Below are 26629 nucleotides of genomic sequence, written 5' to 3' on the forward strand. Positions count from 1 at the left end.
AAGGTCTCTGGGCCAAATGAGACATGATCCCTATCCAAGCGATTAGCAGCTACGTGAATATGTGTACTTTTAAAAACGAGGCCCTGGGCTCCCAAGCTTGTACCATTTGCCCCCTGCTGTGATCCTAGTCAGTATTGGGGAGGGGGGGCGTCCTATGTCTGCTTTTTGCACCAGGAAAAAAGTTCTCCCAGAAGAGCTTTCCTTCTTTGCAAAGGCAACCAAAACTTCTGAGTCTTCCCCCACCCATAGTTTTAAGCTGGCTTGGAAGAAATGCAGCATTTAATTAACTAAACTTTCTAAGCCCAGAGGGCTTCTTCCAAGAAGGAATTCCAGAAACGTGGTGTTCCATAAATGTGGCTGCACCACAGAAAAAAGGGCTGCTATGCATCATCACCAGACTAGTAGCGGATCTATCAAAGGCATGCCCAGCAAACTTCCTTAATATTTATTACTCATTATACAATTAAGAGATAGGACTGCTCCACGAATTATGCTTTGTCGTATCAGAAAACACCGCAGTGGTGGAGAAGGCATGTAGATTATGATGGGCATCAACAGTTGCAATTCATTGACTGGGAAGTTGCAGTGGTTGATTGTAACTTCTCAGTGTGGGCGCATGCAATGAATCACACATGTGTGCAGTCACCACCAGCAGTGATTTGCATGTGAACTGAATGTTATGTCCAGAAATGCTTTGGGGAGGGGAGTGCCACATGAAAAAGCCTTCCTTTAACAGGACCCAGTAATGTCATCTGCAACAACGTTCACCTGACCCTCTTCCAAAGTGATGTATGCCATCATCCGCCAAAGATGCTCTTCTGCCTTCGACAAAGGATGGGCAGGGGAGTTCCATGCAAAAGAATACATCTGACGTCAGAAACAGCAATATTCATAAACCAGTGAGCGGACATTTTAACCTCCTAGGATGTCCTGTAACTGACCGTTCAGTAACAAAATAACTTCAAAGGGAAAATACAAGGGAAACAGCTGAAGTTTAATGCCACGGCTCTACACATGTGATGGCTTACCCAGGATATCTTATGACTGTTGCTTGGGCAAGGTTTCCTGTCCCATTAGAGGTGATGACTCTATTATCGTTTTAACAATCACCTGCTGCTTAAAAGGTTAATGGCATGCCTATTTAGCATATAATTAAGCTCTAATTATCAGAGATTTTTGCGTATCATTGCCATTTAACTTCCACCTTCCAATTTCCTCCTCGTAGACCTGCCTATTAAGATTTCACTTCATGCATCAGACAATGTGGATATGAAAGCTTATTCTCCAATAAATGTATTAATCGTTAAGCTGCCGCAAGATTCTCTGGTTGCGAGGCTGCCCTGTGAAAAAATTTACTCCCTGATAGCTCGCAAATCAAGCAAGGGTGGTGCACAACATTATAAAACAATTTACAAAGCATAATAATAAAAATAAAAGAATCACAGAGAAGTATCATTAAAAACAGTCCCCACCCTATTTCAAGCCCATAGATTGTTTTATGGCCAAAGGCCATAGGTAAAGAGGAATATTTTCCCCTTGAATCTAAAGGCATGTAATGATTGCATCAAGCGAGCCAGCATTCCACGAACAGGGAGCCACCACAGAAAAGTCTCGTTCTCATGTTGCTGCCCTCCATACCTCCTTGGGAGTGGGGACACAGAGAAGGGCTTCGGATGACAAGCACAGAGTCTGGGTTGGTTCGTATGGGAAGAGAGGATCCTTAAGGTAGGGAGGTGACCCTGAGCCACGTAAGGCTTTACAGGCCATCACCAGCACTCTGATTTGGGCTTGGAAACTAATCGGCAGCCAGTGCAGTCGGGCCAAGATTGGTATTATATTCTCCACTCGTCTTGGCCTTGTGAACAACCTGGCAGTTCAATTTTGCACCGGATGAAGTTTCTCAGCCATCTTCCAAGGCAGCCCCACGTCTAACACATTGCAGTAATCTAACCTAGCGGTTACCAGAGCATAGGCCACAGAAGTTAGGCTACCCCTGTCCAGATAGGAGTGCATCTGGGCCACCAATTGAAGCTGACAGAAGGCATTCCATGCCACCGAGGCCACCTGGGCCTCAAGTGACAGCAATGGATCTGGGAGCATCCACAAGCTACGCACCTGCTCCTTAAGAGGGGGTGTAACCCCTTTAAAAGCAGACAGTCTCCCTCCTGAGAGTCGCCCACTAACAGTGCCTCAGTCTTAATCTGGATTGAGCTGCAGTTTGTTGGTTCTCATCCAGTCCATTACCAAGGCAAGACAACGGTCCACCAGCAATCCACTGCCACACCTTTAGCAGAGCTGTGTGTCATCAGTATATTGCTGACATGGCCTGCCATATTTCCTGAATATGTCCTACCATTGTTATAAATCTGGACTGTTATTTATGTAGAAATTACAGAAGGTTGATTCAGGCATTGCACAGATATAACTGCTCTCCCCTGTACTGGAAAATTGTATTGTGGCAGCTGAATGTATGAACATCCACTAAAGAGCATTTCATTTGAGGCAATGCTTAAGTTCTTTGTGTGATTTTAAATTCACTGATGTAAAACACCATGATGCTGCAGTGTGATTGGCTGTGACCCAGTGTCTGATGACTGTTGTCCGCATGTATGAATTGATTCCAATAATAATATAAAAAGTTATACCCATGGCATTACACCTAGGATGTTCATTAACACAAACACACCATCAAGTAATGGTCATACATGTGTCAGAATTGTCACACATATGTGCAATCATCAGGACAGATCCTGAAGCTGAGGCTCAAATACTTTGGCCACCTCATGAGAAGACTCTCTGGAAAAAAACTCCGATGTTGGGTAAGATGGCGGGCACAAGGAGAAGGGGACGACAGAGGACGAGATGGCTGGACAGTGTTACAGAAGCGACCAACATGAATTTGACGAAACTGCGGGAGGCAGTGGAAGACAGGAGTGCCTGGTGTGCTCTGGCCCATGGGGTCATGAAGAGTCGGACACAACTAATCTACTGAACAACAACAACATGTGCAATCATCACACACAATGATCTAGATCCCAGTTGCATAAACCAATTGTTTTCTGCTGCCCTGGAGGCTTCAAGTTACAAGAATGCCAACTAAACCTCAGGAATAACTTCCTGGTGGCAAAAGCTGTTCAGCAGTGGAATGGTCTTCTTCGGAAAGTGGGTTTTTTAAAGCAAAGGTTGGAGGGACATCTGCCATGGATGCTTTAGCTGAGATACCTGCATTGCAGGGGATAATGACCCTTGAGGTACCTTCCAACTCCCGGATGAGAGTCGGATCAATAGACAAACAGGAGCTGCATTAGCTCAGTTTGGGCTACCTCCCCAATAAATGGGCTTGTGCCTCCCTTCTCCATTTCTGTTCCTGGTCCCTGCATTTCTTTCTCTGCTGCTGTTTCCCTGCCAGCTCTGGGCTCCGCTTCTCTCCTTGCTAATCTTCATTGCTGCATGCGCTGCTGCTGCTGTTTTTGTTTTGTGCCTCTCTCTGGCGAGGACACATTAGCTCACCCTTTTCTCAGAAAGCTGTGGGAACAGCCCCACCCTTGTTCCCTGCTCCGCGCATGTGTCCCCAGTCGAGAAATAAACAAGCCCTTGTTATAAATGGGCAGCCGGCTCAGCTGCCATTGTCGTCACGCTGCCTCTGTGCCATGCAAGCGCTGCCGGGAGGGGAACACTCTGTCTATAAAGTGCCGCGGGAACAAATTCCATTTGGAGCAGCGGTTGCGTTGGGGCCTGCAGGGAGCAGGTCAGGAGACGGCTTCAGGCCTGCCGCCTGCGCATTCCTGGTGTTCCCTTTGCACGCTGTTGCCCGGGAAACGGCACAAAGCTCCGCTGATAAAGCCAAATGTGAAAGGCAGTCCTGCTGAAGCAGTTTCCAGTGTGGGAGCCAGGAGAGACAAATTCAGTGATAGGAGGAGAGGATCAGGCACAGTTATGGATGCTACTTGTGGATAGCTCAACTGGCTAGAGCATGGTGCTAATAACCCCAAGGTCACAGGTTCGATTCCCTTAAAGGGCAGCTGCATATCCTTCCAATTCTATGATTCTACTCAATTTGCTGAGGTGTGCTCATCTCATTCAGGGGAGATGGGAACCATTTCCAACCTCAGGCCCACATTCCCTTCGGGCAACTGAACCTCCTGAGGACTACAAGCCTGTGGTGGGCAGGGCCAGAGACCTGCATGGGTGGATCAAGGAATGCAAATATTACCTTTGCACAGCTGGTTTTGACCTAGGCACCATTCTCCATTGTTCATCCAGGCATGCAAGAAGCAGTGTCAGAGTTCAAGAACACCTTCCAGCTAGGAGAAAACACCTCAAGGTGGGTGTGGCCTGTGAGAGGGGGTGTGGCCTGGAGGGACTCCTGAGGGCCAGAGCGGACTGCATTTGGCCTCCATCCCTCTTTCAATTCCCAGCAGTCCTGCTGGGGAGCCAGCCCCACTGAATTTGCCTGGAATTTACTTCTGAGCACCTGCACAGGCCTGGTCTGCAATCTGCGATCGTTGCCGCAGTGGCCCAGCACATAAAGCATTTGAGTCTGCTGCTGGGGTGGGGTGCAGCCCAGAGCATGATCAGTCATCAGATTGCGCCTCTTTAGCATTGCACTTTGGGATTCCACAAGAATATGAATTGCCTAGCCATGGTCCAACTAGCAGTCCAACTTTTATCTCTCGTCTGATAGGGAAGCGCAGAAGCAGGGCCTGAAGGCGACCGGCTCCCCTTCTTGTTTGTCCCTGGTCTCTGTATGTGGAGACTCCATTTAGCAATCCGGGCTAACACCACATTTCTCATTAAAGCACTAAAACCCATCCTGTGATTGACCTGGAAAATCCATTTCCCTTTCCATCTACGTATCGCTTGTCCCTTCTCCTTCATTATCATCATCGCCATAAAAAAACCCAAACCCCAACAATTATACTTGCAGCATGTTTTTTTATGAGTGGTGCTTACCGTATTTACTCTATTGCTCACCTTTTTCGACCAAATTATGTTTCAAAAATTAAGGTGTGCATTAGATTCGATGGCACATTCACATTTGCCAGCAAATACTTTTTTTTTGTTTCAAGGTTCTGGAAATTGAGGTGTGCATTAGGTTCAATGGCGCATTAGACTCGAGTAAATATGGTAAATTGGATTTTGCGCTTTCCAGATCTGTAAACTCTTCTTTGGCTGGAAAACACATTCAGTTGTTTCAAAAGGCTCTCTTCTATGGCTTATCAGACTCTTAACATATTAAAACGTCCTCTATTGCAGACTAAAAGGAACTCGAAGCATCACTGGAGAAAAATGTGTGTCAGAAGAGTTCCTCACATTTCTACAGCCTGGAGTCTGCGGTATTTTTGGAAGAATCAGCATGGTATGGCCGTGTCTTCTTGGTTATTCTGGAACAGCAAGCACTTGCTACTTTTAAAAGCCAGCAATGGCCTTGTTATAAGGCAGCCTTTGCCGACCATAGGTTTTCTGCTGCAACTCCCATCAGCCCTAGGCAGCACAGCCAGTAGATCTCTTAGACCAGCTTAGACCAGAGGTCCATTCATCCCAGGGATGGCGAATCTGTGACCACCAAGACACTGTGGGACTCTGGTTCCCATCAGCCCTAGACAGCAGGGTCAGTGGTCAAGGAGATGTGGTCCACTGGCACCTAGAGGACCATACTGGTTCCCTATCACTTCAGCAAGAGACAATTTCTCCCATGCAAGCCTGAGAGCATGCAATCAATGCTCCATGGTCAATGTCAAAGAAGTCTCTGCTTGATCAGTGGGGAGCCCCTATTTCACCCACGCTCTTCCCATCAAGTGGCCTCTAAGTCCTCACAAGCAGGGCATGAAGGAGATGGTCTTCACTAGAAGTTTGTCCCTCCCTAGCATCTGGCATGCCTAGAGGTATCCTGCCCTGGTATGTGGAGGCTCCATCTAGCTTTCTTGTCTGGATACGAGATGAAGCTTCCTATTTCCCCCTCTACTTCTAGCTTCTGAACTAGAAGTTGGAAGTACAGCTTATAAATTGAACTCATTTGTATCCAACCCTTCTTCCAAGGACCTAGGTAAGCAGCCGTTTAGCTTTTTACCTCGTTAACAACCCTAGGAAGTGGTGATGCTGAGAGAGCTTGATTTGCCCAAAGCCAGCCAAGGAACTCTGTGGCTCTGAATGGAGGTTTGGTCCTCCCCCTTTCTCATCAGGTCAACACTCTATCTCCACTATTGGTACCCAATTCCCCTCCATCCACCCCATAGAAACAAACAAGCTTGGAAGAGTGTTCTCTTTAAATCAACCTTAGTGCTGTTAATGGGGCAATTCTACATTTTCACATATTGAAACAGGTAAGTATTTGTTCTGCCTAGCTTTTAGCATGTATGTTATCTACTGTGGACTGAATATTTTCTGGTTTTATTGTTATTGATTTTTTAGATTGTTTTTAACTACTCTGGGATTTCTAATGGAATGCGCTGTACAAAGGATTTAATATGTATGTTGCAGTTTCCACCCCCTGCTCCAATAAGAATCAGATTTCACTGTCATGTCTGTCTGTGTGTCTCTCTCTGTGTGTGTCCATGCGTGTGTATACTTAGGGACAGCCCAGATCTCTTCCAAAGCATTCAGCTCACTCTTCCCTGACTAATTTCATCCACCAGTGTTGCAATAGGAAGACCTGCAACTTCCATCTTCTGAACTCATTGACTCATCAACATCACTAGTGGGTTAACTCTACAATCATAGAATTGCTTTCTTCTCTGTGGGACTCCAATAAAGAAAGCCTTTATTATGGGACTGTAATGTAGTTCCATCTTTCCATTGCAACACTGGTGGTTGGAATGAGAAGAGTTCAAACTAGGGCAGGAGAAATGGAAAGCTTTGGGAAAGGCCTGGCTTGACCTCCTTGCCTGCCTGCCTACACACACACACACACACACACACACACACACACACACACAATTTCTTATTAGTCCCACTGATTTCCCCAAGGACTATGCTGTTATGGCATTGCTATGGTGGAATCTAGCATGAGTCCCATGACCCATGGGGAACTGGGTATGGATTGGCAGGCTCAGATGGAGATGAAGAATGAAGAAGCAGTGAGACAGAAGTTATGGGAACTGGGGATGGAGGACAGACGTTCTCCCTTTTGATGCCAGCTACTATAGAAGTGGGAGCAGGAACATTGGCTCCTGGGGGGGGGGAGGGAGCCTCATTGGCTGAAGAGGTCCTGGACTACTGGGGTAAAGGAGAGCAGCAGAAGCAGCAACATGGTGTCCTTGGTTCACCCCTCGAGGGTCCCCAGTCATCCTCCTGGATATTGAGAAAATCTCTCTGAAATAACCTCCATCTCACAAGAGCCAGCGTTCACATTAAGGTTACCAGACGTCCCCGTTTCCTGGGGACAGTCCCCGGATATACAAACCAGTCCCCTGACAAAATCCATCTATTTAGTAGGAAGTTGAAAAGTGTCCCCGGATTCATTGGAAAAAATCTGGTAACCTTCATTCACATACACTTGCTGCTGGAAAGATGAGCAACTGCAAATAGCCCTGAGTTTGTATATTCTGCCTCACAATCCCTAATGAATGGAATACTTTGACTTACGCATGCTGGAATTGCAATACACCCCACCCCCAAGTTGGGGGAACTACTTTTTGGAACTTCAGAGCCACTCCCGTGGTTTTTTAAGGACCCTTTCTACTTCTTTACACTGAAAAGGAAAACAAGCCAGTAGAAGCTGCACCCCCTCCCTTATTTCAGGTGATTTGAATATAGTTACAGTAGAATTAGTTTTTACTTACTTTTTGCAAGCCAGCATTGATTTGGAGTCCACATAAAGCCCATGCATAGAAACACAAGTAGCTGCTTCCACACTGTTGATATTTTCAGGCAGGAATCAATCACAGGCCAGCAAATACAGGTTGCACAACTGTAGTTGATTGGGCCGTTATCCAGAACAAACCCATCTGTGGCAAGGAAAGTGATGGGGAATTGCCCTGGAAAGTGTGAGATAGCCCTTGCTTTGATGTAAGATAATCCAATCAGGATGACTGCTCAATGAACAGGTCATCTGGAAGTGCCCTACATGTCTACCAATCAGTAGCCATTCTCTGGGGTTTGAGGCAGGGACGTTGCCTAGCTTTCCCTCAAGAAGCCAGGGAATGAACCCAATATTGTCTGCATGGAAAGCCTGTGTGTTCTACCACTGAGCTGAAGCTCTTCCCCTGCACTGCTGAAATCACCTGTGGATCTGTGCAGGCGCAATCGTCCACTGGTTTGAGAGTAAACCAGTAGGCACAAATATTCAGCAAAGCAAGCGAACGTTGCAAGACTTGTCAGCAACACACACCCATACACTTTGCCAGGGTGCCAACTTGAATAAAATATTGGAGCAGGGGCGGGGGGACAGGTAAGCCCCGCCCCACTTAATTGATCACAAGATGCAGCAGCAATGCCCATCAATTTTGGGGGCCCTTGGCCCTCTCAAATATTTTTTTTTGGGGGGGGGTGATGGTACCTCCCCAGGAGTTGGTGCCTATGCACTTTGCTGCCAACTTCACCTGCAAGTGAAGGTTTGGTGGTGGTGAGTTGTCCTGCTTATCCTTTGTAATTCTAGGGTTGCCAACTGATGAGAGATAAAGGGCCTAGTTTGCTCCGGGGCTTTTAACTGTAGTACTTAGCAGATGACTTTTTCCACAGCACTGAGATGAATCATGTCTGCATTTCAAGCCATCATTAAAAGCACAGCCACAGTTGCCCAATTGTTAGCCTACCTCAGTCCCACAAATTTGCTAAATGAGCCTCAACAAGCACACCGATGTTTAACAACTTTTGGGTGGGGGACTTGCAAACCCTGCACTCATTTAAAAGTTTCTGTAAATTGCAACACTCAGGTACAACTGAGCCACTCTCATGCGGCTTGAAAAACGTGGAAAAGTCCCAAGAAGGTAGATGTTTGAAACTCACTTACACGCAGGCATCGTTTTAGCATTGCCAGATTGCTCTGAAATACCCCACTGCATTCAGGATTCTGAGTGCTGTGAAGCAGATATACTTTATAAAGGAGAGTCCTCTGTTTTGAAGGGGTCCTTCATTCCTTCATTCATGCCTTAGGGCCCTCTACAGCAATAAAATGCAAAACACCCCCCAAAAACAATACAAATAATCATTAAAGTGCCTTGGCTGGTCAGTTCAAGTCTGCTTTAAAGAAAAGGAACCATAAAAAGGAATAGCAGAGGCTTTGATGTTGCCTAGATGTACTGAATTTCAATTTCAATTACAGTAGCTAGGTTGTATTTGGCATTAGTCATACTCAAAGTAGACTCAGTGAGATGGGCATGACAGGTCACCCTAGAGAGGTGGCCATAGATCTCCAGTCATATTTCAAAATCCGGACAGAAAAGTTTGTTGAGCTTTATTTTTGCAAAATTGCTGTGAAACAAACAATTTATATGTCTGGATTTTTATGACGTATGGCAACCCTATCTCCATTGTCTATTTTCGCCTCACTCTCTGAGATCTTTTAACTGAAGGCTGACCCTCAAGACTTTGTATATTCAAAGCACTGAGCCTCACCACACAAATGCTAGGGACAAACACGGTCAGTTTCTTCAGGTGCAGTAACTGGAAATGAATCCAAATGTGTTGCTTGCCTGTCATCACAATCAGGATTGTTGCCTGACTGGTATCACAAACACCCTTCCTGGCGAATGGGAAGGGAAGGGCTCACGTGAATGGGACTCATTCAATCCTCACCTGTTGAGACTTCGGGTGACTAATTTCCTTGCAGGGGTTTGTTTGTTTTATTCTAAGTGGCCAATGCCTTGACTCAAAATAGGCTGATGCAGTGTGGCATGACTCTCGGCTGGCCGAGCTACATTTCGATCCAAGGCAAACACACACAAGCCCCGCGGCTCGGAGCCTTCTTGTTCTTTTTTAGAAAAATCAAAATGACAATAGGCATTTAGCGTTTGTCAAAGGAGTCAGTGTTCCAAAACTACCTTTAGTTAAAGATTTTAGGATACAAGACAGCACCCAGTGGGATATATATATATATATATATATATATATATATATATCTCACAGCCTGACTCTTCACCCTCAAGGCAGTGCACACTGTTCACTGATACAGTGGTACCTTGGTTTATGAACTTAATCCGTTCTTAAACCAAAGCGTCCTTAAACCAAGACGCGCTTCCCCATAACAGCGTGGGACTCAATTTACAAAGGGAACACACTCAACTGGAAGCGGAACATGTTCTGCTTCCAAGGCAAAGTTCACAAACCAAAACACCTACTTCCGGGTTTGCAGCGTTCTTAATCTAAGTTGTTCATAAACTAAGCTGTTCTTAAACCAAGGCACCACTGTACTATGGGCTTAGCTACACCTCCAATTCCTGCCCCCCCCCCCCCCGCAGGGAAACCCGCAAACAAATGGCAACTGGGTTTGCTGTTCTGATTTACAGCAAAAGAGCAGGTTTTCTGAGGGACGGTGGCAGGCAAAGGGAAAAGTCCTTGAACCCATGCCTAGAAAGCGCAGGGTAAGTGGAAAACCCTATTTTCCCCGCCAGCGCCACTGCCACCAAGCTCGGAGAGGAGGATGAGCCAGCGTTTGTCCTAAGGGGCAGCAGCAATGGGAACATCCCATTGCTCTCTCCGTGGCCACTGCTGCTGGCCTTCTTCCTTGGGCAGCTCAAAGCAGAGAAAGCAGCCAAGAAGGCAGAAGAGAGACTGCCACCACCAAGGCCCAGCCCCACAGGACATTCTGGCTCAGGGGGGAGGCAGAGGGCAGGGCCACCCTGGGTGGGGAGAAAGGGGGAATGCAGCAGGGCACAAGGAGTCTTGATTTAAAAAAAAAATGCTTTGTGCGTCCACATCTAATCTTGCCCCTTTCATTTATTGCTGTTTACAAGAAGAAAACCTCCCAAAGAATAAAATGAAATAACACAAGAATTAAGGGGTTTTCTCACGACAGTGAAGAACATTTATGCTGAGTCCCATTGATGAAGGGGCGGTGACACTTGTCCTCTTTCTGATAGGAAATGCTCCACGAGAAAAACCGTGGGTTGAGGAGCATCACTTGGGGATGGGGGGCAGGAATGAGAAATGTCCCTGTTTTCATTTTAAAGGGTATGCCCCTTAGTCCTGACAGTCCGTAACTGACAAGAAGCTGAACTCAGAAGGAACAGGACCGGTGCAATTTACACCGAACTGAACTGAGGTGCCGCAGAGCCTGGAAGGCTTCAGGCAAGCTGTGATCTGAGCCTCTTCTCAGCAGGAAGCGACAGTGTGGCCAGGATGTGATGTCACTGATTGCCATATTGCAGGCAGAAGAGGAGTGTTTCAGTGGGACTCTACATCAGGCGACTGGGCTTAGCCCTCCCATCTCTACTACACCTCCAGGGTTACACCAGCAATTAACTTTGAATCATCAGATGACATGAACAGGCTGGAAGACTCAAGCAAGGCTGACTCAGCAGGATATCTTACTTTTTCGTGAAACCACACAGCCCCCAGAGCCAAAACGCCCCAGAAGAGCTAGCACCTAACACGAAACATTGCTGAAACAATGACACAGAGTATCTACGACTACTGCCTCCTCCATCATTTTGTGGGAGGGATACGGAATTTGCATACGAGGTTTGAAGGATTAAAGTGGACTTAAGCGCTCTGGTGCAACAGACTCCCTTTTTGAAAAAGAGAAAAGTGACAAGGAAATGCACTAAAAAGTGTGAGATAAACAACTGATTGGCAGGACAAAGTATTACCTCCACACAAGTAAATTATGACGGGTGCTGATTGTCGTATAACTTCCACAGATTAATCACAATGCACAATAAAGAATGGACTTCATATAACCTCCATGTAGGCTTTGGGCAAAGAGATCAGGACGATGAACAGCTCACCCGTAGGAGCCTTGAGAAGCATCCATTGGATTAGTCCCAATATTATAAATGTATTTACTTATTTGTTAAATCCCTATCTCACCTTTCCTCCTAAAAGAGCCCAGGGCAGACAACGAACTAATAAAACAATACTGTACATTTAAAAATAAAATAAAGATACGTTTAAAATAAAAAACAAAACACTAAGAACATCTAACAACATTTCAAAACAGTCACACACCCACACAGCTAATAATTTCAAGGTTGCCAGGAACAATATCTTTCAGCCATCAAACGACTGGATGAACAGGAACGGTTTTTTTTAAAAAAAAATCCTGAATGTTAATAATAAGGGAAGCGACAGAGAAGGAACAAATTGCACTACACCAGGGAGGGTATTCCGCAAACAGGGAATTATCACCAAGAAAGTCCTGGCGTGGGTTAACACTAACTGGGCAGCACCCAACACTACAACCACCCAAAGGGTCTCCCCTGCCAATCATAAGGTCCAAGATGGTTGATACTAGGGAAGATGCTCCTTTAGGTATTTGGGTCCCCAGCCATTTAGGGATTTGTACGCTAGTACTATATTGGGAAGGGGCGTTTCCGTGCGCTGCTCTGGTTCGCCAGAAGTGCTGGCCACATGACCCGGAAGCTGTACGCCGGCTCCCTTGGCCTGTAAAGCGAGATGAGTGCCGCAATCCCAGAGTCGGCCACGACAGGACCTAATGGTCAGGGGTCCCTTTGCCTTTACTATCGGGAAGGACCATCTGCATCTGCAAGGTCCCAGTTTCAATTCCCTGCATCTCTAGGTAGGACCAGGAGAGAACCCTATCTGAAATCCTGGAGTTGGGAAGCTACTTGAAAACCCCTTGTTAAGTGAAGTCACATGAACAACACAGCTGGAGTCAAGAGACAAAAGTCTTGAGAATACTTTACTGAGGAAACTGAACAAAACCATACACAATTTAAGGAGAAATTAGTCTTCCTTAGTTCAGGCCTTGTACATAACAGGAAGACATTCAGCAAAAACATACCACAGGAAAACTCCCTCAGAACTACAGGCCAATCAGAGCATGTGCCACCTCAGTGCAGATCATGCTACTCAGCCTGTTTGCTAAGCAACACCATCACCACCCATGGGTAGCTGAGTGAGAACAAAATCAACCCTTTACATTACAGACTGAATGATCCCTACCGTTGTACTTCCCATTGCTCCTAGGGAAGAAAGCTGGGAAATAAATACCTTAAAAAAAAATAATGGAAAAGAGCTCAGTTCTCAAGACACCCAAGTAAGATCAGAAACAGCTATGTTATTCATTTATTTCCCCCTTGTCCAGGATAAGAGGGTCCCCTGAATCTGGCAGCAAAATTGTCCACCCATAGAACGACCTTTATATAAATAATCCCTCCTATTTTAAATGCTCTACCTAGCAGACCAGATAAGCTACGTTGAACAAAAATCAGAAATATAAGAGCATTAAGTAAAGCGTCTGTTTTTTGAAAAGGACATCATAACCAATGTACTGGAATTGGAAGACTTCAGTTGGTGCAAGTTCCAGACAGTGCAGGAGAGTCAGCCTTAATGGCCTCGGGTAAAAATACGTGATGAATGTCACACTGACCATTCTGTTCAGAGGAGGGTTAAAAAAAAAAGTTCTTACTGCACCTCTTGCCTCTGTTGCTTCATAAGCTCCTGCCAGTTACAAGCCAATTCACAGGCTTCTTGTGACTCATGGGGCCACCTGGGGAGTGTTTAGAGAACCCTGACTCCTCATTATTCACTTTTTACAATTGCTTCAGATGCTATGAGCCAATGTCCAGTAAAAAAAAAAGGAGGAAATCCCAGGCTGTTCCACGTAGACAGGAGACACTCCACACACACCCCTTGACCAACACCCATTTCACACATGATAGGAATTGGCAGCTACGTGCCTGGATCCTGCATACAAGACTTAAACTCTTAGCTATTTATTAACTGAATCTATATAGCTGCCTCTAGATGGGCCACAAAGCAAAATAAATACAATATAAGACAATAAAAACTAACAACACAACTAAAGCAGGAAAACATCGCTCTTTCACTCTCTTTTCTACATATACTTCCTGTTGGATCCCAGAGCCAACTTTTAAAGCAGGATCATATTACTTTTGAAATAAAAAAAATAAGGTCTTATATATATAATAAATGTTCATAAATGTACCAAGCAAACACGTACATAAATATATAGACCACATGTCTGAAACAGCACAGGAAAACCACCCTGAAACCATTTTGACTCCCAAATTGACCTCAAATATTTCTCTGCAAGGTCAAAGGAAAATGGAAAAGCCTCCCCATTGTCTTTTCATTCACAAATCCTGTCTTAAGGGTATGCCTGTGTATGAATAGGGTGAGCCTGTGACCTGGCTCAGGAACGAAGTATTTATCATTACAAAAGACTGGCCAGGCTCCCCAGGGTATCCAGTCAAGTAACCATTAACAGGTAACCTGCCAGACAGGAGATAAACAATGCACTCAGCTTTCTGTTGTGGACCGACTCTTCTGTGATGTAGGTATGATGTTTCTGGGGGTGGTCTTGGACTCCAGGGCGGGCAATTTAAAATATCTGTATAAGGGCGGGCACACCTTTGTTCTGGGTCCTCCTCCTTTCCTGCGTGTGAGGGGAGCACCCTGTTGCAACAGTTCAATAAAGATCAAGCTTATGAGCTGCTTTGCTTCTCAATATTCTCTGGTTGGCTTCTGTTATTTTCTCTGACCGATGGAGAACCTACAAAGGACTCTATAAGGGCTCTTGTGTCCCCCAAACGGGAATAAGGGCAGATTTTTGTTTATTACACTTTAAAAAGTCATAGCTTCCCACCAAAGAATCCTGGGAACTGTAGTTTATTAAGGGTGCTGAGAGTTGTAGGGAGACCCCTATTCCCCTCACAGAGCTACAATTCCCAGATAACTCTGCACAAACTACAGTTCCCAGGATTCTTTGGAAGAAGCCATGACTTGTTTAAAGTTGTATGATACTGCTTTAAATATAGGTAAAGGCCTCAGGTGGCCCATCCCATTTTACCGCCTGAAGCAAAACAGGAATGTGCTGTCCCCTTGCTGCCCGCTTTGCCCAAGTCTCACTTACCAGGGTCATGAAGCAGCAGCTTCTGACAAGATCTCGCAAGAGCTTGTGAGATCTCATGAAACCTCACTGGAAGACGCCATCGCTGAGGTGGGTGGGCACCCACGGTGGTGCCACCCCAGAGGATTTCACCATTCAAGTGTGCTTCTACAGTCCGCCTCATGAGTGGACACTGGTGCAAGGAAAAAACAGAGAGTGCAGATGAGGCCTCAGTGTGTGGTCCTAGAAACAGCCTCCTTAAGAGGCAGATATTATTGGATTGCAGTTCTCATCATCCCTGCCTGTTGCCTATACTGGCTGGAGCTGTTGGAGGTTGTAGCCCAAAACATCTGAGAGGAAGCAGGTTGGGGGAAAGGCTGCACCTTGCCTGGAATGTCACAGGTAATTTGCCTACAGGCAAACAAACACTACCTTGGGGAAAATGTTAATATAGGAATCTGCCTTAAGTGAGAGCTGGACCATAAAGAAGGCTGATCGCTGAAGAATTGATGCTTTTGAATTATGGTGCTGGAGGAGACTCTTGAGAGTCCCATGGACTGCAAGAAGATCCAACTTATCCATTCTTAAGGAGCCCTGAGTGCTCACTGGAAGTACAGATCCTGAAGCTGAGACTCCAATACTTTGGCCACCTCATGAGAAGAGAAGACTCCCTGGAAAAGACCCTGATGTTGGGAAAGATGGAGGGCACAAGGAGAAGGGGACGACAGAGGACGAGATGGTTGGACAGTGTTCTCGAAGCTACTAACATGAGTTTGACCAAACTGCGGGAGGCAGCGGAAGACAGGAGTGCCTGGCGTGCTCTGGTCCATGGGGTCACGAAGAGTCGGACACGACTAAACGACTAAACAACAACAAGCCTAGAATGATCTTTTCCAAGCACATGCTTCACATTCAGAAGATCCCAGATTCATCCCTTAACAAAAGTGCATAAGTGGTCCGAAGTTGTAGAGGGTTGAAGACCCATAACTATTTCTTCAGTACCCAGCAGTGTCCCTTTCTCCATTGTCCTAGAACTGCCTAATTGTCATGAAAGGGGGGCTTTTTAGACACTTACGGTGCAATAAGCATTAGAATCATATAATTGTAGGGTCGGAAGGGACCCCAAGGGTCATCTAGTCCAACCCCATGCAACGCAGGAATCTTTTGCCCAACATGGGGCTTGAACCCATAACTCTGAGATTAAGAATCTCATGTGCTGCCAACTGAGCTATTATTATTATTATTATTATTATTATTATTATTATTATTATTATTATTTACTACTACTACTACTATTCTATTACTATTATACCACCATTTATCTGAGGATCACAGGGTTTTTTAGCAGTATAAAAACACCAATTATATCCCCCTTTGTGCTGATTGGCGCCAATGACAGTCAATGGAGGTGTGTCAGTCACTGAGAATTGGTTCCTAGGGTCACTCTGGAGAAAGTACATGGGAAGAACACGGAGGAGTTGTTCCACATGCTCCAAAGTTTAGCGTTTAGGAACTAAAAATACAAGGGGCTTCCATTTCGAGAGAATAGCGTGCAAGTTCCGTTACGTGCAATGGAACTCAAAGGGAAACACAACCAAAGTGACTTCAAAATAAAATATGCACAGAAAATAGCTCTCGCTGAAAGGGAACACATGGAAATCTGCGCTAATTGTTGCAACACATCCCTAATAAAAATTATTGTATGATGACAGGATTATGGTTTAACTTAGAAGTTTGCAGAAGGGCCGTGGCTATCAGGGTGTGTGGCTGTGGGGGCGTGGCTACGGCTGTGCATTTCTGAATTTGCCACTACCATCCTGTTCCTTACCATCTTCATTTTAAAAAGTTGCTGTCATATAGACTTCTGCTTGAAACCCTGGAAAGCTTCTGCCGCCAATCAGAGCACATGGTGCTTTGCTAGATGGACAAGGAATCTGACCTCACATAAGGCAAACCGTCATTTGCATGTAGCCTAGAAAATGCTGGCTCTGAGCTATAGGTCTTCCCCTTTTTTAATGTTTCAATTGGTGTTGTGTAATCATCCGCTCACACTTTTTCTTTCCCGGTACTATACGACTTTATGACGCTGTCTTACATTGAGTCACACTATTAGCCTGTCTAGTCCAGCATATTTTTTTTGCTGTAGCAAAGGGACGCTTGAGCAATTTGATATCTGCAAACTGGTGTATCCAGCTGCAGTCCCGGTACTCGCTGCATTCCTCACTTGCTTAGTGTTCTTGGCTCAAAACTACCTGAATCCTTAAATCCCATAGTGGGGTGGGAGAGCTGGGGGGGGGAGAGAATTCACATCTGGCAACCAATGTGCCCCTTTGGTTTCAGATAGTACATGGGTAGATGAGACGCAAATTTTTGCAGCCCTCTAGCACAGTGTTTCTCAACCAGTGGGTCCCCAGATGTTGTTGGACTACAACTCCCATCATTCCTAGACAGCATGACCAGTGGTCAGGGATGATGGGAGTTGTAGTCCAGCAACAGAAGCAATTAATTTAGTGTTAACTCTAGAAGTGTATATTCAATTCTGACCAAACTAAGCCTCCTTATGTATACAGTGGTACCTCGGGTTAAGAACTTAATTCATTCTGGAGGTCCGTTCTTAACCTGAAACTGTTCTTAACCTGAAGCACCACTTCAGTTAATGGGGCCTCCCGCCGCCGCCGCTGCTGCTGCCGCCCAATTTCTGTTCTCATCCTGAAGCAAAGTTCTTAACCCGAGGTACTATTTCTGGGTCAGCGGAGTCTGTAACCTGAAGTGTCTGTAACCTGAAGTGTCTGTAACCTGAGGTACCACTGTATTGTAGTTTGGTCAGAATTGAGTATACACCTCTGGAAAATGAGCTACCATAGCTGCTAGAGGTGCATGAAAATGTGTGTTCCGGGCTTTTTGGACTCATCTACCCATGTACTATCTGAAACCAAAGGGATGCATTGGTTGTCAGATGTGAAATATATTGATATTATTTTCAGCTCTCCAACTCCTCTAGTTAATGCTGCTGGTTTTTTTAAGGAGTATTCGAGGGTTCCTGGACGTTTAGAGGGTATTTGCAGGCTTCCCCAATGGTGTTTCAAATACAGTGGTGCCTCGCAAGACAAAATTAATTCGTTCCGCAAGTTTTTTCGTCTAGCGAATTTTTCGTCTTGCGAATCACGGTTTCCCATAGGAATGCATTGAAAATCAATTAATGCGTTCCTATGGTCAAAAAAAGTCCAAACAAAGCCAAATTTGGTACAACAAGAGTTTATTAAGTGCTCTTTAAAGTCACACATACTGTAAAGAGCATTTCAAAAATTGAAGGAACAATAAATTAAGTTTCTAAACATGACAGAAAAACATTTAAAAATCAACAAAGTGTACAGTACATTTTCTAAGACTCTGGGGGACAACTCGAAGAAGGTTCCTCTTCCACTCTTTGCTTCTTGCTGAAGAACCTGTCCATGGTCTGCTGCTTCATCCGCCTTTTCAGCACCTCCCTGAAAGGCGACATGACCCTCGTATCAAAAGTGTTCACAAGGTCATGTGCCACGTGCTTGTCAGGGTGGTGCCGCTGTGCAAAAGCCTGCACATCCTTCCACTTCAGACAAATGTCCCTCAGTTCTTTGGAGGACAGCCGTTCCTCAGTTGCTTCCTCCTCTTCCAGCGAGGCCTGCTCCTGCGCAGCCTCTGCCTGCAGTTCGACCAGCTCCTGGGTGGTCAGCTTGTGGTCGTGCTCCTCCACCAGCTCGCTGATGTCCTCCTCTGTGACCTCCAGGCCCATGGTCCTCCCCAAGGCAACAATGTCCTGCACCACTGTTGACTCTGGTGCATCAGAGTCACTTGGTGCCACACAGTCCGGCCACAGGCTGCGCCAAGCGCAATTCAAATTTCTCTGGCTGATCCCGTTCCAGGCCGTGGTGATCATCTTCAAGCAGGTGACGATGTCGAAGTGGTCCTTCCAGAATTCCCGCAGGGTGATGGTGGTGCAATCAGTCACCTCGAAGCATCGCCCCAGCCCCTCCCCAACTGTTGCAAACCCCTCCCCAACTGTTCCCCCAGCCCCTCCCCAACTGTTGCAAACCCCTCCCCAACTGTTCCCCCAGCCCCTCCCCAACTGTTGCAAACCCCTCCCCAACTGTTCCCCCAGTCACCCATCACACAGAAATTCAAATCCAGAATTTTTTTAAAAAAACAGCAGAGTGGCCCAATGGTCACAGAAAATCATAAAAATGCAGAAAAAAACGCACAAGTTTCCAGATTCTTGCAAACCCCTCCCCAACTGTTCCCCCAGCCACCCACCACACAGAAATTCAAACCCAGAATTTTTTTCGTCTTGCGAAGCAAGCCCATAGGGAAATTTGTCTTGCGAAGCAGCTCGAAAAATGGAAAACCCTTTCGTCTAGCGAGTTTTTCGTCTTGCAAGGCATTTGTCTTGCGGGGCACCACTGTATACGTGATTTCACATAAATACGCGGCACCTCAGAACGTAACCCCCCTGTAAATGGGGAGTTGCCTGTATAGGGTTAGGAATAAAGGTTGTTAAACCTTTTTTATCCTGTTCAGCAGCACACAACAGCTGACTTCTTTCTACCCCTCTAGGAATGAGCAGGCCACACACTGTGAGGTAAGGTTAAAATGATTTACTTACAGATTTAAGGTGTCAGTCATGCATTGTTCCATGCAGCAGCAAGGATAATACCGGGGAAATACTGTCAGGTAGAAAATACAGAATATAGTTCCAAACGCTTGTTGTAAGCTTGGAAGCAACCTTACACATGTCCTCCTTCATTGGTTAAATGTTGCAGGAAGAGAAAGGAAGGAAGAGGAAGGGAGCTTCACTTCCTCTCTGGAGAAGAGGGGGCGTGACTTAACTGAGACAATCTAGCAATACTACTCTGTAGTCCTTAACCCCTTCATGCATTGACTAGCAGTTGTGGATAGTTATGTTTGACTGCAATCTCCCACACAAGCAAATCAGAATAAGTGTTCCTTGTCCACAAACATAAAAGAATGAATGCTCAATAAAAGAGCAGATGTAGTCAGACTCTGTGTAAGGAAATCAGGATGAATTGTCAATAAACACCTTTCAATACCTTTTCCCATCACTTTCCAAAGCACAGAAAATCTGATGCATTTTAAAGTGGATTTGTTGCACTAGGGTGACAGAACGTGTCCATCCAATTTAATTGCGTAAACCTATAATTACGGCATGTACTTGAATTTATCCCACAAAATACTGACCAAGGTGAGAAAGCATACCGTAAAGCACATTCAGTGCACATTTAAAGCACATGGCTTTTCCCAAAGAATCCTGGGAGCTGTAGATTGTTAATGGAGCTCTGTGAGGCATGAACTACAATTCCCATAATTCCTTGGTAGGAAGCCATGGGCTCTAAATGTCAGGTGTGGGCAATCCTTTTTTCTGGGGGGATGCAGGAGTACGCATATCCCTAAACATTTTGTGAATCTAAGTTTGGCCTCATTGAGGGGCAGTATTTCAATGTGAGTAGGAAAATGAGAGTACCCCTAAACATTCTTTTAAGAAAAAAAGCATTGGGTGTGAGTGTATCCAGAGTGGGTTTCAAGCACAAAATGGCTGTACCATGTGCTTTCACTCAATGAGAAAATTGAGCCCAAGACATACCTCTGTCATAGAGGCAGATACACATTATGTGATAGCCATAAGTCAAAGAAAGCAAAAGCTTATACAGCTCCACAAACAGTCATAAATTGACACAGCTCAGAGTCAAATTCTTCTACTTAAAAAAACCTTTTAATGCAGTTTATATTTCCCTGGATACATATTTTAAATATATTTAATTAGTATATTGATTGTTAAATTCCACTCTGACCATTTTAATGTTTATGTGAAAATTATGCTGAAATTTTGGTTTTACTATGCTGGCTGTATAGCCACAATAAACTGCAAACTGCATTTACATTATGTGGAAGATGTGGAGATGGTCATTTTTAAAGTTTGCAGGGCTTAAGCCATTCCAAGCCTTGTTGGTTAAAACTCCATATCTTTACTTGTCTCTGTGAACACACAGAGAAAACCAGCCCTAATGCTAGTTATAATGCACTTATAGAAATTATAATACCTTGTTAGTAATTTTTCATTATTTGGAATAACTGTGTTACTTATATACGTATATTGCGTATTGCAATTTCAAATATTTTTTACTTTTATTTTTGTTTTGTTTTTTTTTCTTTTACTTTATTTTCTCACTGAGAATTTTCAGTAAAATGTAACAACAACAGTAAAAAGGTCTGTTGTTGAAGGCATTGCTTTAAAAGGATCCCATACTGTCCCCTCCAACCTTACGGAAAGTGATAGTCTTGTTTATCATCTTGACGTTCCCAAGATGCCTTGCAGCTAACCTAGCCTGGTCAGCCTTTCACTGCTACAGTTACTACCCGTGGAAGATCCCCTTTCATTCATAACAACTAGCAGGGGTCAGCAAACTTTTTCAGCAGGGGGCCGGTCCACTGTCCCTCAGACCTTGTGGGGGGCAGGACTATATTTTGAAGAAGAAAAAATGAACGAATTCCTATGCCCCACAAATAACCCAGAGATGCATTTTAAATAAAAGCACACATTCTACTCATGTAAAAACACCAGGCAGGCCTCAGAGAATTTTAAAGAAAGGACACATTCTACTCATGTAAAAACACACTGATTCCCGGACCGTCTGCAGGCCGGATTTAGAAGGCAATTGGGCCGCATCAGGCCCCCAGGAGCCACAGCTACACCTCGGTGTGCATGGGGTGAATGCCTTTATAAGGAACTTACCCCTCCTCTCCTCGTGAACTTTCTTAATAAGTGGGATGAGTCAAGACTTTTCACTTCTGAAAATCAGATACTGCCCATGTCAGTGCTTACCGAGTATGCCTTCGTGATGCAACTGCTGCGGCAAAAGCGGTGGCCTGTGTTGCACGGAATTGCTTTGCATTGCAGCATGCATGCCAGCGCCACATGACTTCAACTGTTGGTGTCATGAGAGACAGGAGGCCTTTCCTGGGTTGCTCTGCTCACTGCTGACAGCTCATCCTATCTAGCTGAGTTATGAGTCAATGGTTGCCTTAAATACCCTGCCTAGCAATCCTGGTTCATCTTGACCTACAACTGCTAGATGGCTGCTGTGACTTCCTTGATTGTACTAAACTCTCATTATTATTGTTAACATCATAATCACAGAGTTGTAGAATTGTAGAGTTGGAAGGGACCCCCAGGGTCATCTAGCCCAACCCCCTGCAATGCAGGAAACTTTTTGCCCAACGTGGGGCTCAAACCCACGACTCTGAGATTAAGAGTCTCATGCTCTACTGACTGAGCTGAATATTCTCCATCTGTTTATCAGTTGCCTTCTAAACAACCATCCTAAAGTGATTTACTCTAAAGATAATTAAAAACTCTAAAACGGCGAATACATGTTAAACCATACAAAATAGGCACTCAGCGATGGCCCATTTATCTGGCTCCAGTGGCGTAGCGTGGGGGGTGCAGGGGGGGCCGGCCGCACCGGGCGCAACATCTGGGGTTAGGGCAAATCCACGGGTTAGGGGGCGCAAATCCACAGGTTAGGGGGCGCAAATCCACGGGTTAGGGGGCGCAAATTACTTGCCTTGCCCCGGGTGCTGACAACCCACGCTACGCCGCTGTCTGGCTCAGAAAGCCTGTTGCAACAAAAATGTCTTCCATTGTTTCCACAAACTGCAGGCAGTGGGTGGCTGCCATATCTCAAAAGGAATGCTATTTCACAGAGCAGGGACAGCTGCACTTAAAGCCTACACTGAGTTATTGCAGAGTGGGTTTCTGAGATATTTGGGATTTGCAGCAAAAAAAACCCTCTCTGCAGCAATTCATTGAATGGTCTCTCGGGTTGCCTGGCCCAGAACTGTATAGAGCTTTATATGTTAATACAGGGGTAGGCAACCTAAGGCCCGGGGGGCCGGATGTGGCCCAATCGCCTTCTCAATCCAGCCCACAGACGGTCCAGGAATCAGTGTGTTTCATGAGTAGAATGTGTCCTTTTATTTAAAATGCATCTCTGGGTTATTTGTGGGGCATAGGAATTCATTCATTATTTTTTTCCAAAATATAGTCCAGCCCACCACATGGTCTGAGGGACAGTGGACCGGCCCACGGCTGAAAAAGGTTGCTGACCCCTGTGTTAATACCAGCACCTTGAACTTGACCAGGTAGCAGATTTTCATCCAAGCTGCCTCAGGGGTTTTTGAGGTGTCAAATGGTGGTGTCAATCATGTGACTGATCCTTGTGTGCTTGCTTTTCGTTTACTAAATAAGAGTTGCTGGAGGAGGCTCCAGATTGGGACCACAGTCCGAAATAATTTAACACTAGTCTCTGCTACAGTTCCAATCTGGTGTCTTTGTGGTTGCTATTTGCCTTGGGAGGAAAGTTGACACTGGTGTTAATTTATTGCTCTTAAGATATATCAGAGTAAACGTAGCATAATCACCCCTCTCTCCATTGATGGGCTGCGTCCAATATTAGTCCTACTCAAAGTAGACCCACTGAAATGAATGGGCATGAACTCGGGTCTATCCATTTCAGTGGATCTGCTCTGTGTATAACTTAGCTGGATGCAACCCAGTGTTCCTTAACTCAGGGAGAATATTTAACTCTGAGCATTCAATTTCTAATGACCTATCTTAACAATAACAAAGGATTGGAAAGCAAGTTGGCTTAAATCCAAAATTTTTGGTTTAATGATTTCTGGTTCATGGCTGCTCATTGCCTCAAAGTCAAGGTGGCACCTTGCCTCTGTAGTATTCTGTGGGTTTGTGAAGGGTGCTCAATATGTGGGCAAACTTTCCAATGGGTCTATCCTAATACCAGGAGTCAATGAAATTTCAATAGCTGTACTTATTTGTTAAAAAAAAACAGCTCAGCAAAACAACTGTGACTTATTCCATAGGGAAGAAAATAAAGGTTCCAACTGGTTGCCACTGAGCTACAGAGGGAACCACACCCAGAGTCTCCATCACAGATCAGGCATGTCTCTGAAAAAGACAGGCCACACATACTTTCCCCCCTCCGATCCAACATTTTAGGATACGTTGCATCAAGGAAAAGCCAAACGTTTGTCTCAAATCCATTCCTTTTTCAGCTCTGGTCAAATAAAGAGAAAATGAGTTTTTTCTCATAAATATGCAGCAAGGGAAGAGACACATCATTATATTTCTACTTCCAAAGGGAAAGGGAGGTTTGTAGGATCTTTTCTGCCACACGTGCAAAAATGACTTAACCAGCTTGGGTACTATTCACTTTTATTTAATTGTTGAGTTAAGTCCACACTGTACACTTAAAGCACACGCACATCACTTTAACAGCCCAGGCTTCCTGCAAAGAATCTTGGGAGCCATAATTCACCCCTCACAGAGCTCCAGTCCCCAACACCCTTAACAGACTATAACTCCCAGGGTTCTTTGGGAGAATGTATAGTGTGGATGTGACCCAGCTTTGCCACAAGGTCACAGGGCAGGTTACAACAATAGAATTATGCAACAAATGCAACATTTTACAACCACAAAGCCACCTTGACCTTGCAAGGTGGAGAGAACCATTTCCTGCCCCTACAGGCAGCATAATGTCTTGGGCAGGCCCTGACCAGGAAGGTGACTTTTTTTTTTTTTTTTTTGGTCCCTTTTCCTCTTTTTGATCAGTTCTCAAAATGAGGGGAAAGGGCGAGGCTGGGTTTCTCCTGCCTTGCATTTCAGTGCTCAAATTCCCTGAACAAATTATTGACGCTGGCAAATTGGCCCTTTGAGCGGACTTTGCATTAATCAGTGGGTGTGATTTGGGATCGCAGCACACATTTTCCCTCAAAAGTTTTGTTGTTTTTGCTGGCTTCCAAGGCTTTTTCATTTGAGGGAAAGAGCAAAGGAAGGAAAAACCTGCCACTTCTTTCGGCTCAGATAACCTTCAAAAGTGTGACTGTGGACTTCTTGTCTTTGAGAGTCTCCAGAGAGGCTATAAAAATAAAAGCCAAGAGAGGTATGAACTTCCCCCTGCACAGTCAACTGTGGGATCAGATGTGATGACTATTAAATGTCAGCGTTCTTAACCGTTTCACCACTGACCCACACAAAAGGAATCAGGCCTAGTTTATTAGATTATCTTCCTCCACCATGTTTCAAACCTTTAAAAAAGTACACAAATGATGGCATATCATCAAGGCACATGGGTAAAAAGAAAGCTGAACTTTGAACACTAACAGATTTGACACCATAAAAAATTCCTTCCAGTGGCACCTTAGAGACCAACTAAGTTTGTTATTGGTATGAGCTTTCGTGTGCATGCATCTTTACTTTGATGCAAGTCTAAAACACTGAGCCTCTTGGGCTTTGGCAGTTTGAATCCCCACAATAGAGTGAGCTCCCATTGCTCTGTCCCAGCTCCTGCCAACCTAGTAGTTTGAAAGCACACCAGTCCAAGTAGATAAATAGCTACCACTGCAGCGGGAAGGTAAACCGCGTTTCTGTGCTCTCTGGTTTCCATCACAGTGTTCTGCTGTGCCTGAAGCGGTTTAGTTATGCTGGCCACATGACCCGGAAAGCTGTCTGTGGACAAACGCCAGATCCCTTAGCCTGAAAGCGAGATGAGTGCCGCAACCCCAAAGTCACCTTTGACTAGACTTAACTGTCCAGGGGTCCTTTACCTTTACCTTTTATAAGGTGATTACTGGTAATTCATAAAGGAATAGTAATAACCACAAACAATTGATCCATCCATCCATCCATCCATCCATCCATCCATCCATTAAAAGGCAGCTAACATACTAAATATTATTTAGTTGGTTGACAGCCCTATTTTTAACCCATAAATATGCATAGATGTCCTCAGGCACATATGCCACCCATCCCCAATAAGCAGATGGTGTTACAGGAAGCACAATGGAGAGTTACAACTGTTTGGTTGCCTGGTAAACCTGATAATCTAAATGCTGCCACTGCTGTCATGTGATGGAAACAGGCTATCCTGGGACCTGCAGTCTGTTATGTGAAAATCCCTATGGGTACTTTCAAATGTATTTTAGAAAAGCTGTGCCAACCCGGGTCAAGTTGACCTGCCCTGGACTGCTGCCCAACATGCTGAGTGCTGAAGAAGCCATTCATAAAGTGCTGTCTAAGTCTTAAGCTATGTCACTGTTCTTGACAGGAGCTGACTGAGGTCCTCTTTTGATTGGTTCCTGGAATTGGAATCATGGGGTCCAGCTCTACTAAAGGTTCCTCAGGGCAGATCCATTGAAATTAATGGATTTCTCTTAGCCATGCTCATTGCACCTGGGTTTTTGTTTTTGTTCTTATTATGTATTTTGTGTTTTCATTTTGTATCTTTATTCTGTGAACCGCCCCAAGATCTTCAGATGAAGGGTGGTATACAAATAAAAACAAACAAACAAACAAGTTGAATACCAACCATGTAGTGACTGGAAGAAACAATTAAACTTGGCACCATCAACTGTTTTATTCTGAATTTTAATTAAATGGATTTACATTTGTTTGATATAGTTTTAATACATGGAAACAGCTAAGAAACCATTAAGCTGTATATAAATAAACAAATGCATAAATTCATTTATTAAAAACTATAACCGCTATTTCATAAAAATATCAAAGTGGTTGACATCAAAAATACGTAA

The 26629-nt window shown here is 44.8% G+C and overlaps 1 long non-coding RNA gene across 1 annotated transcript in view; it reads right to left on the reverse strand.

Annotated features, from left to right (window-relative positions):
* Positions 1-19779, reverse strand: part of LOC114597253 (uncharacterized) — a 38340-nt gene extending 18561 nt beyond the window's left edge. The window contains exons 1-2 of the long non-coding RNA XR_013393260.1: positions 19611-19779; positions 14996-15164 (exon numbers count right to left, since the gene is read on the reverse strand). This is a non-coding gene — a long non-coding RNA (uncharacterized LOC114597253). The remainder of the gene's footprint in view (positions 1-14995; positions 15165-19610) is intronic.
* Between the last annotated feature and the right edge of the window lie 6850 nt (positions 19780-26629).

The sequence above is a fragment of the Podarcis muralis genome, chromosome 6, assembly GCF_964188315.1.
Source record: "Podarcis muralis chromosome 6, rPodMur119.hap1.1, whole genome shotgun sequence".
NCBI classification, from domain to species: Eukaryota; Metazoa; Chordata; class Lepidosauria; order Squamata; family Lacertidae; genus Podarcis; species Podarcis muralis.